Here is a 9,842-nt window from a genome sequence, read left to right as displayed (position 1 = left end):
TCTGTTCCATTGGACATTTTGCCTGTTTTGGTGCCAATCCCATGCCATTTTTGTAGCACTATAGTATAATTTGAGATCAGATCTTGTGATGTCTCCTGTCTCCTTCACTTTTTTTCACTAAGGATTGTTTTGAATATTCTGGGCTTTTTGTTTTTCCAAGTGAATTTTATGATTGCTTTTTCTATTTTTTTGTGAAATATCATTGACATTTTAATAGGAGTTGCATTAAAACTAGCATTTTGGTAGTATGTCAATTTTGGTAACATTAATTCTGCCAATCCATGAACATTTGAAATATTCCATCTTCTACAGTCTTTTTCAATTTTTTTCTTTAGTGTATGGTAATTTTCATAATAGAGGTCTTTCACTTCTTAGATTGTTTCCTGATTATTTTATTTTTTAAATTGTTTTGAATCCATTGTGATTCATCAGCTGATGCATAATTTGTGTACAGGATCATAATTGATTTATGAATGTTAATTCTATATCCTGCTACTATGCTGAGTGTGGTTATGAGTTTTAAAAATTTTGTGGTGTAGTTTTGTGTTTTCTACATATAAAATTTTTGTCATCAAATAGGGATATTTTGAGCTCTTCTTTTCACATTCATATCCCTTTAATCTCTTTCTCCAAACTGCTCTGATTAGAATTTCAAAATTCAAAAGTTGAATAGAAGTGGTGAAAGAGGGCACCCTTGTCTTTTTTTAGTGTTTATAAAGAATGTTTCATTTTTTTCCATTTGGAATCATGTTAGTCTTGGGTTTTTGGTATAGAGCTCTTAAAATATTCAGTTACATTCCTATTATCCCTATATTTTCTACCATTTTGAACATGAATGGATGCTGTATTCTGTCAAATGCTCTTTCTTCAACTATTAAGATAATTATGTTATGTTTTTTAAGTCTATTAATGAATCCTGTGTTGATTTCTTTAGGTTGAACCATCCACATTTTTACATAATGCCATATTAGTAACTGTTGTATTCTGCTACCTTTTCTATCCTCTACTATCCCTCTTCCCCTCCCCTCCCATCTTCTATCTCTATCCTATCTATTGTAATTCATTTTTCTCCTTGTTTTTTTCCCATTCCCCTCATAACCTCTTATATGTAATTTTGTATAACAATAAGGGTCTTCTTCCATTTCTATGCAATTTCCCTTTTCTCTCCCTTTCCCTCCCACCTCATGTCTCTGTTTAATGTTAATATTTTCTTCCTGCTCTTCCTCCCTGCTGTGTTCTTATTTGCTCTCATTATATCAAAGAAGACATTTGGCATTTGTTTCTTAGAGATTGGCTAGCTTCACTTAGCATAATCTGCTCTAGTGCCATCCATTTCCCTGCACATTCTATGATTTTGTAATTTTTGTGCTGCATAATACTCCATTGTGTATAAATGCCACATTTTTTTATCCATTCATCTATTGAAGGGCATCTAGGTTGGTTTCACAGTGTAGCTATTGTGAATTGTGCTGCTATGAACATTGATGTGGCAGTATCCCTGTAGTACGCTCTTTTAAGGTCTTCAGGGAATAGTCCGAGAAGGGCAATAGCTGGGTTAAATGGTGGTTCCATTCCCAGCTTTCCCAGGAATCTCCATATGGCTTTCCAAATTGGCCTCACCAATTTGCAGTCCCACCAGCAATGTACAAGAGTACCCTTTTCCCCACATCCTCACCAGCACTTGTTGTTGTTTGACTTCATAATGGCTGCCAATCTTACTGGAGTGAGATGGTATCTTAGGGTGGTTTTGATTTGCATTTCTCTGACTGCTAGAGAAGGTGAGCATTTTTTCATGTACTTGTTGATTGATTGTATGTCCTCCTCTGAGAAGTGTCTGTTCAGGTCCTTGGCCCATTTCTTGATTGGGTTTTTTGTTTTCTTATTGTTTAATTTTTTGGGTTCTTTATATACTCTGGATATTAGGGCTCTATCTGAAGGGTGAGGTGTAAAAATTTGTTCCCAGGATGTAGGCTCCTTATTTACCTCTCTTATTGTTTCTCTTGCTGAGAAAAAACTTTTTAGTTTAATTAAGTCCCATTTGTTGATTCTTGTTATTAACTCTTGTGCTATGGGTGTCCTATTAAAGAATTTGTAGCCCAAGCTCACAGTATGTAGATTGGAGCCAACTTTTGTCTATCAGACGCAGAGTCTCTGATTTGATATCAAGCTTCTTGATCCATTTTTAGTTAACATTTGTGCATGGTGAGAGGAGGGGATTCAATTTCATTTTGATGCATATGGATTTCCAGTTTTCCCAGCACCGTTTGTTGAAGATGCTATCCTTCCTCCGTTGCATACTTTTAGCATCTGTATCAAATATAAGAAAGTTGTAACTTTTTGGATTAGTCTCTGGGTCCTCTATTCTGTACCATTTGTCCACCCGCCTGTTTTGGTACCAGTACCATATTGCTTTTGTTACTATTGCTCTGTAATATAGTTTGAAATCTGGTATCGCTATACCGTCTGATTCACACTTCCTGCTTAGAGGTGCTTTTGCTATTCTGGGTCTTTCATTTTTCCATATGAATTTCATGATTGCTTTATCTATTTCTACAAGAAATGCTGTTTGGATTTTGATTGGCATTGCATTACACCTATAGAGAACTTTGGGTAATATCACCATTTTGATGATGTTAGTTCTGCCATTCCATGAACAGGGTATATTTTTACATCTTATAACATCTTATTTTATTTCTCTCTTTGAGGTTCTGTAGTTTTCATTGTATAAATCTTTCACCTCTTTTGTTAGGTTGATTCCCAAGTATTTTATTTTATTTTTTGATAATATTCTCAATGGAGTGTTTTTCCTTATTTCCGTTTCAGAAGTTTTGTTGCTGATATACAGAAATGCCTTTGATTTATGCATGTTGATTTTATATCCTGCCACTTTGCTGAATTCATTTATTAGTTGTAGTAGTTTCTTTGTAGACCCTTTAGGGTTTTCTAGGTATAGAATCATGCTGTCCGCAAATAGTGATAATTTAAATTCTTCTTTTCCTATTTTTAGTCCTATTATTTCTTTCGTCTTTCTAGTTGTTCTGGCCAGTGTTTCGAGAACTATATTGAATAGAAGTGGTGATAGAGGGCATCTCTGTCTTGTTACAGATTTTAGAGGGAATGCCTTCAATTTTTCTCCATTGAGAATGATGCTAGCCTGAGAGTTAGCATAGATAGTTTTTACAATGTTGGTTGGTAGTCTTTTGATTCTTCTTCTATTTCATCCATTGATATTGGTCTGTTCAAATTGTGTGTATCCTCCTGACTGAGTCTGGGCAAATCATATGACTTCATAAATTTATCGATGTCCTCACTATCTTCTATTTTATTAGAATATAGGTTTTCAAAATAATTCCTAATTATCTTCTGTATTTTTTTAGTATCTGTTGTGATGTTGCCTTTTTCATCCCATACATTAGTAATTTGAGTTCTCTCTCTTTTTCTCTTCATTAGTATGGCTAAGGGTCTATCGATCTTATTTATTTTTTCGAAGAAACAACTTTTCGTTTTGTCAGTTTTTTCAATAGTTTTGTTTGTTTCCATTTTGTTGATTTCCACTCTGATTTTAATTATTTCTTGCCTTCTGCTACATTTGCTACATTTGCTGTTGTTTTGCTCTTCCTTTTCTAGGGATTTGAGATGAAGTGTGTGCTCATTATTTGTGTTTTTTTTCTTTTTTTGAGGAATGACCTCCAGGCCATGAATTTCCCTCTTAAACTTGCTTTCATTGTGTCCCATAGACTCCGATATGTTATTTCTGTAAGCACCATTATTTGATGCATAAATATTGATAATTGTTATGTCTTGTTGATGAATGGTTTCTTTTAACAATATATAATGTCCATCCTTATCCCTTTTGATTAACTTAGTCTTGAAGTCAATTTTATTCGATATGAGGATGGCCACCCCTGCTTGTTTACGAGGACTGTGTGCATGGTATATTTTTTGCCAACCTTTCACCTTCAGCCTGTGTATGTCTTTTCCAATCAGATGTGTCTCCTGGAGGCAGCATATTGTTGGATTTGTTTTTTAATTCATGTTACCACCCTATGTCGCTTTATTGGAGAGTTTAAGCCATTAACGTTTAGAGTTACTGTTGATAAATTGTTTGTACTTGCAGCCATGTTTGATTATTTGTCTTTTATTTTTTTAAATTTAGTTTGTTTCTCCATGATAAGCTTTCCCCTTGCCCTCTGTCTTTACTGAGGTATTTCCCACTGTTGGTTTTGCTTATTGTTTCTCATTTCTTCCTCGTATAGTGTTTTGCTCAAGATGCTTCGCAATACTTGTTTTCTGGCTGCAAATTCTTTTAACTTTTGTTTATCTTGAAAGATTTTTATTTTGTTGTCATACTTGAAGCTTAATTTTGCTGGATACAATCTCTTGGTTGGCATCCATTGTCTTTCAGTCTTTGAAATACATTGTTCCAGGATCTTCTCACTTTCAACATCTGTGATGAAAAATCCAATGTTAACCTTATTGCTTTACCACTGAATGTAATATGCCTCCTTTCTCTTGTATCTTTTAATATTTTCTCTTTGTTCTGTATATTGGATATCTTCATAACAATGTGTCTTGGTGTTGGTCTACTGTGATTTTGTATGCTCGGTGTCCTGTATGCATCTACAATTTGTATGTCCATTTCCTTTTTTATTTCTGGAAAGTTTTCTGTAATTATTTCATCCAGCAGGTTGCTCATTCCCTTGGTTTGAACCTATATACCTTCCTATATCCTGATGACTCTTAATTTAGATTTTTTATGTTATCCGTATCTCTTGGATGTTCTTCTCGTGAATTTTACCAGCCTTTATGAGTTGGCTAGACTCTTTTCAAGATGGTATATTTCGTCTTCATTATCTGACATTCTGGCTTCTTCTTGCTCAACTTTGTTAGTGATACTCTCATTTGAGTTTTTAGTTTTGTTTATAGTTTCCTTCATCTCTAGAATTATTGTTTGATTTTTTTTATAATCTCTATCTCCTGATAAAGATGCTAAATTTCTTCTTTTAACTCTTTATGTAATTCATTTTTAATGTGTTCTTTCGCTGTTTGAATTTGCTGTCTCATATCCTCTTTAAGGTTCTATTCCATCTGTCTAAGGTATTCCTTGAGTTCTTTATTTGACCATTTTTTCTGATGCCTCTAGGTCTTCCTGAATATTTAGGCTGCGCTGCATTGTTTGTACCCCTTTTCTTCCTTGGTTTCATCCTTTTCTATTTTGTTTTCTATTTCCTGGAATAATTTGAGGAGTATTGGTGTTAGTTATTCTTTATGGGTTTGGTAGGAATTGCCAGAGAATTTATCTAGTTGTGGATGGTTTTTTTTATTGGTAGGTCAAAATATTGATCTATTAAAAATAAGTTGCTTCAATAATGCTAGAAATCTCTGGGTTCAGTGGTACAAACCTATAATCCCAGCAGCTTGAGGGGCTGAGACAGGAGAATTGTGAGTTCAAAGCCAGCCTCAGCAATGACTATGTGCTAATCAACACAGTGAGACCCTTTCTCTCAGTAAAATACAAAGCAGGGATGGGATGTGGCTCAATTGTTCAATATCCCCAAGTTCAATCCCGAGTACCAAAAACAACTACAAATGAGAAAAAGAATTATGAATTTGTATAAATGTCCATGAATCTTTCAGGTAACAATTAAAGAGGAAAAGAAAAAATATATTTCAAAAAAAAAAATAGATCTCAGTGCTTTTGTGGTGCCAGTGATGAAATTGAGGCACATTCTCAGAGTGGGCTATATTTAAAACTGTTGTCTTCAACTTTTAGTACTTTTTTACATCAGTATAGGACTTGAGGACATACAGATTGCATGCTGAAGAAGTGTGAAGTCTATAAACATCTTCCACTTATGAGGAGGATTGAGAAAATTGACATCATATTGTATAATACAGTACTAAATGGACCATCTTGCTCTCCTGGGACCAGATAAACTCTTCTTCATGGAATTTAAAAGTATCAAAAAAATCATAGTTTTGGCTGGGTTTGTGGCTCAGAAGTATAGTGCTCACTTAGCACATGATAAACACTAGATTGGATCATCAGCACCACATAAAAATAAATAAAATAAAGAAATTGTGTCCAACTACAACTAAAAAATTTTTTTTAAAAAAGTCATAGTTTATAAAATTGTCATTAAATGGTCTTTTACATCTACCTTGCCATGTGAAATAAGACCAGAATGTGAATATCATGCATGAATTGAAATACTCCTTTTGAGTGGTGAATATAAACTCAATTTATATAGTTTTAATAGTACAAGTCTTTTGTACTCCTCCTCTTTCACATCATCATCATCATCATCACCATCATTGTCAGCATCATCATCATTTATTTCACTGTTGAGATTGAAGCCAGAGCTCCTTCATTCTATGCAATACATTACCACTTAGCTCTTTCCTCTGCCTTACCAGTAGATTCTCTCAGAGTAAATGTCTTATTCGTTTGTTGTTGTTGTATTGTTTTATAGTTTTAATAAAGTGGAAAAGAATTTGTCCTATATGGAGAGACAATGGTTGGCTCATTATAAAAGCATGAGTGAGTTCATAGCCTATTTAAATGTTTTATTATATCAACTATTACTACATAACGACTTGCTGCTACCTCCGTAATGCTTCTTTCTGCATTTCCCTATGACCATGTGGTATGGATAAGAGTGTATAAACTCTGAAGGTTGTCATCTTTCAACACTTTTGTCCCTAGGAGAAGTAAAGTTTTGTTTGTACCACACATAAGATAGAAAAGGTAGCTGGAAGTAAGAGATGAGCATATTTGCTGTCTCGTACACTGGAATGTCTTTGTAAGCTTTCTGTTCCTGATCTTTTACTGCTTTCTTCTAATTTCTGTAGATTGTTTTTTTCCATACATTTGTTGACCATCTGTATTTCTTCTGTGAAGTGCCTGTCGAATTTTTTTGCTCAGTTATTAAATGGGTAGAGGAGGGTGATGCTGTTATTAGTTTTAAGCTTTTTTTGTTATTATTATTATTATTATTATTATTATTATTATTATTATTATTATTATCATCATTATTTTATCTATCCTGGAAGTTAATGCATTTTCTGAGGTGCAGGTGGCGGTATTTTTTCCTATTGTGTTGGCTCACTTTTCATGTTCCATTTTTTTGTCTTTGCTGTGAAGAAGCTTCTTAATTTGATGGAGAACCATTTATTTAAAATTGATTTCACTTTGTGTTGAGGGACCTGCCATTTCAGCATCTACTTTTGGCAGCTTGAGGGCATACAGATACCCCTCCAAAGACAGTTTCAGATAATTGCTCTTGCTATATTATGCAGCAAAATTAGCTTTCATAGTGGCTATGTTCCAATTTTCATATAGCAGTCATGAGAGGCCAGAGGGGATACACAACATATAATATTATGGGAGTCCTGCCACCAAGAGTTTAGCAACTGCCTTGTACCAAGTGGGGAGTAATTTCTTGTCAAAGGAGCAGGTAAATGGTGCTTGCCAGTGTTCTGACAACAGTCTGTTCCAAAACATATTGTTGTATGTTAGGACATCCCTGCTGCACAATGAGAATGATGAGCATTCTTCCATGTAGATCCAAAGTCCGGCCCACCAACAACTTCTTTTGCTTTAGAGATTTTATTAAAAAGTCAGTTCCTGAGCTGATATATTGGAGTTTTGGGCCTACGTATTCTTCTCTCTGGTGCAGGGATTCTGGTCTAATACCTAAGTAATTGATCCACTTTGAGTTGTGTTTTTGTGCATGGTGGGAGGATTAGGGTTCAATTTAATTCTACTACATATGGATTTCAAATTTTCTCAGCACCATTTGTAGAAGAGGCTATCTTTGCACCAGTATATGATATTTGTGCCTTTGTCTAGAATGAGGTAATTGTATTTATGTGGGTTTGTCTCTGTCTTCTGTTTCATTGGTGGTCTTACTTGTTTTGTTGCCAATACCATACTGGTTTTGTCTTTATAGCTCTGTAGTGTAATTTGAAGTCTGATATTGTGATACCTCCTGCTTCATTTTTCTTGCTAGGTATTGTTTTGGGTATTCTGGGTGTCTTGTTTATCTCCTTCTGTGGGCTCTGGAAGGGAGAGCATTTCTTTGGGCTCTGGAAGGGAGTTGCATTGAAATTTTATAGCACTTTTGGTAGTATGGCAATTCTGACAATATTAATTCTGCCTATCCAAGAACATGGGAAGTCTTTCCATTCCTAGGACCTTCCTCAATTTATTTCTTGAGTGTTCTGTAATTTTCCTTGTAGATGTCTTTTAACGTTTTGTTAGATTGTTTCCCAAGTGTTTTTTTTTTATGCTATTTTGAATAGGATAATTTTCCTATATTCTCATTTAGCTCATCTTTTATTGGAGTATAGAAATAAAGTTGATTTATGAATGTTACTTTTGTATCCTGAAATTTGATGAATTCATTTGTGTTCTAGAAGCTTTCTAGTGAGTATTTTTTTTGAGGGGATCTTCTTAATATAGAATCACGTTTTCTTCACACAGTGATCGTTTTAGCCCTTCCTTTCCTATTCATATCCCTTTAATTACATTCCTTTGCCAAATTGCTCTGGCAAGAGAATAAAGGACCTGATTTGTTCAGCTCTCTATCATTCAGTCGTGAATTTGGTCTTCTGGTGTTTTATTCACTTATGATCTGATAGATTGCAGAGTATTATCTCTACATTTTGTATTTCCTAAGAGTTGCATTGTGTACTAATAGAAGTAGTGAAAGTGGGCATCCCTGTCTCATTGCAATTTTTAGAAGAAATTCTGTAGTTGTTCTCCCTTAATAATTATGTTGTCCTTGGGTGTGTCATGTATAGCTTTTACAATGTTGAGGTATGATTCCTTCATTCCTATTTTTTCTAGTGTTTAAAGCATGAATAGATGGGGTTTTATGTAAAAATAGATGCTGCATCTATTTTGATAATCAAGTGTTCTCATCTCTATATCTATTTGTGTGATGAATTACATTTATTGATTTCCATTTGTTGAATCAGTGTTGCATTCCTGGAATGAAACCCACTTGGTCATGTGCACTATTTTTAAAAATCTATTTTTGTATGAGATTTAGCAGTATTTTATTGAGGATTTTTGCATCTGTATTCATCAAGGATATTAGTCTGAATTTTTTTTTCTTGATGTACCTTTGGACTTAGTATCAGTGTGAGATAGGCTTCATTTAATGAATTTGAAGAATTTCCTCTTTTTCAATTTCATGAAATAATTTGAGGAGGATTTGTATTGGTTCTCCTTTAAAGGTTTGGTAGAAATTGGCTGAGCATCGATCCGGCCCTAGGCTTTTCTTTGATGGTAGAGTCTTGATGACTTTTTTATTCTCATTATTTAAAATTGATCTCTTTAAATTTTCTATATACATCTGGTTAAATTTGGGTAGCTGATGTCTCCTGGAATTTATTGATGTCTTTTAAATTTTCTAGCTTATTGGAGTATAGATTTTGAAAAAATAGCTTCTATTTACGCTCTGTTTCAGTAGTATCTTTGCTGATATTTCCATTTTCACCATAGGTTATGGTGCTTTTCATTTTTCTCTGATAGCTTGGTTAATATTTATATATTTTGTTCATTTAAAAAATTTTTGATTCATTTTTTTCAGTATTTACATCTTGATTTTATCAATTTCATCTTTGATTTTTAATTTTTCCTTTATTTTGCTGATTTTAGTGTTTTTCTCTAGGTCCTTAAGATATAATGTTAGATTATTTTACTCAGTAAATTTCTATTTTTTTAATGTATGGGCTCAATGCTATAAACATTTCTCTTAGAACTACCTTCATAGTGTCCCAAAGGTTTTTATATATTGTATCAATATTCTCATTTACATTTATTTTTTTTTATT

Source organism: Ictidomys tridecemlineatus (assembly GCF_052094955.1).
Source record: "Ictidomys tridecemlineatus isolate mIctTri1 chromosome 6 unlocalized genomic scaffold, mIctTri1.hap1 SUPER_6_unloc_1, whole genome shotgun sequence".
Lineage (NCBI taxonomy): Eukaryota > Metazoa > Chordata > Mammalia > Rodentia > Sciuridae > Ictidomys > Ictidomys tridecemlineatus.
This window is presented reverse-complemented; position numbering follows the sequence as displayed.